The sequence below is a fragment of the Anneissia japonica genome, unplaced genomic scaffold (assembly GCF_011630105.1).
Source record: "Anneissia japonica isolate Jap-2015-1 unplaced genomic scaffold, ASM1163010v1 scaffold287808_len173961_cov137, whole genome shotgun sequence".
Classification (NCBI taxonomy): Eukaryota; Metazoa; Echinodermata; class Crinoidea; order Comatulida; family Comatulidae; genus Anneissia; species Anneissia japonica.
Window position 1 is genome coordinate 12214 of NW_022746848.1, and position 2727 is coordinate 14940.

Below are 2727 nucleotides of genomic sequence, written 5' to 3' on the forward strand. Positions count from 1 at the left end.
CTAAGGAAATGAATAGTAACACAGGGTTTTATGGTGTTGCTTTAAATAAGTACAGTATTTATGCAACATCAAACTGGAATGATACAGGACAAAAATCAAGCTGTTGTTGATTTGAAGAGGAGAAATACAGTGTATGAAAATAAGAAACATGGACATTATGTTCCACTAGGTGAGACTTTTTTCATTCCTTTTTGCATACTTATTTTTTTAAAGATCATGGGGGGGGGGCAAAATAAATATAAAAATCAAAATTTGTTTTCTTATTTAGCACATAGTTTTGCCAAAAACATCCAGATGGAGAAAAAAAATAAAAATAAAATTTTATTGGTTAATGTAAAATGGGGTGGTTAAATGCTTCAAATTTATATAATTTTGAAGAAATATACATTTCTTATCTTTGGAGATTTCAAGGCAGCGGAAAATGCACTGATGAAGGTGGAGTTGCAGTGATGACATCACGATTGACTTATAAGATGCATTATAAGTCAATCGTGACGTCATCATTGCAACTCCCAATGTCATTTGCCTATTCCCCAACGTCCACTAATTTTTTAACTAGTGGACGCTTGGCTTGATTATTTTTTAGGTTCGTGTGCAAAAAAAATCCTCATTATTTTCGTAAACACGAAGACATCGTGCACAGCGATGAAAATTGAATTGAAATTGAAAATTACTTTCATAAACTTTAGAACCCGAAGAAAGTTATTTCAAATTAAATATTAAGTATGAACAATTAAGGAATTCATTGGATCAATGGGCCCTCATAAACACAACAAACTGAACGTTTAATAGGAATATACCAATCAAGATCTATTTTAAAGACTCAAGGAACAAATTTAGATGTAGGTCTACGGCCATGCAGGAGGCCGCCCAGGCCTCCTACTACTACTACTACTAGGCCATAGCCTAGCCTAGTTATGAAGTCATCGCACGATTTTACCTGTCTGCATACACCGACCAAAAAGGTCAGTGACTGTATTCTCTTTCGAATGCTGAAATCTTTATTTCTTTTACAAAATAGCACTGATGTCAGAGAATGGAACCATCGTAACTTGTATGGGGTCTATTTTATTTCGAGTAGGGATATTTATTTACTATTTATGTCGTGTCCGTCTGGACATTCTGCGGAGCGATTGTTTATTTAGCGTCCTTGTGATACGACTAGCGCGTCCTTTTCGAACAAGCCAAGCAAGTTGAGAACCTGCCACAAGAGAGACAAGACGTGTCTAAGGCAGAGAAGAAAGCAGAGTATTGTGACTATTGGCTGATTGCGCAGAAGTATTTGTAACTCTGATTTTGAAGTTTTGTGGTACGTCGTAACTCATATTTTTAATCGATTATTGTTTTATACCTATTTTCATTACATTATTCCCATGTATTTAGTAATATATTTCATCGTAACCTACACTATGGCATATCATGGCTAAGTATGTGAAACGACAGTGTTTTAGTCGAGCTATTTGTTCTGTATAATGCGGGATAGCCGTGATTTGATTTACAGTACAGTATATAATTTAGAGTATTTTCTAGCTAAATTACAATCTTATTTTATGTGTCAACCATTAGATGATATTTAATTCAATTCTTTAACGTCTGTATGATAAGATTTGTGTACGTGTTCGCCACTGCGAGCGACCGTGACAGCTTATGATTGTTAGCTAATTAATTACTCATGTTTATAGAGGGCGCCCATGTCATGGTTGGGTAGCCCCGTTAGATTGACCCTTTACGATGTTTTAATTGATTGTACGATCTTTAATTTACTTGCTATTTAATATTATGAACATTTATTATTATTATTTTACTTATGATTATCGATTTTATGATGTACAGTATTTTGATAGCGATTGCCACGATTTTATGATCACCTTGTTGAGTTGTAATATTTGAGTTTTAGCTTATATAGATGTTCGAATGACTTTGTTGTGATAGTTTTATTGCTTATTTAACCGTGATTATTATTTGAATGTCATTACCTACGAATTTATTCAATTGATTGCTATGCTATGCTTTATGATAGTACGAATGATTGTGCTATGACTACATGACATTGTATTAGTAATGGTTAAATATTCATTTTACTAGATTATTTTGATGAGAACCGCCGATTGTTTCTTGTCCGAGATTTCTTGTTTGTAGCCTCTGAACGAGTGCATTGCAGGTGCGGTCATGATTTAATTATTAATTTTGTTTAGATTGTTTAATTGATTCTGATTATGTTATTAGAGTAATAGAGATACTCTTTACATTACGATTGATGAACTTAAAGTATGATGTACTAGAGTTATTGCGATTACATTTATGCTTGTCATACTGTTCGCTCAACCCAGAGAAAATGTTTTCTAAAGATAATGTTTAACCATGAGAAATATAACAAGATTATTAAATAAAATGATATATTAGTAATGATACGTGAGACAGTAACGAGTACTGTATTGATGTCTTGATCATTAATATTATTATACTTATATGTAGAGGCATATCGTTGAGTATGAGTTTGAAAATTTATTACTAATTGTTTGAGTCAATTAGAGATATTATGTTATGCGATATGACATGAGTTTGACACTATTCTCTGTTTCTTTGCGTTACAGGGGTTTTTCCTTTTGTTCAGTTCTCTTTCATACTATCTATATTGCTCCATGGTTCGTTCATTTCGCTGTGTTCCAAATAAACGTTCTAAACAACGTATGCAGTCTATGGTCTACTCCTTGACGTATTTGTTTG

General features: G+C 33.1%; 1 long non-coding RNA gene across 1 annotated transcript; it reads left to right on the forward strand.

Moving 5' to 3' along the window:
- Positions 1 to 915: 915 nt before the first annotated feature.
- LOC117120314 lies at positions 916 to 2727 on the forward strand. Its single transcript, XR_004447321.1, has 3 exons — positions 916 to 1309; positions 2086 to 2161; positions 2595 to 2727. It is a non-coding gene; the product is annotated as an uncharacterized LOC117120314 (long non-coding RNA).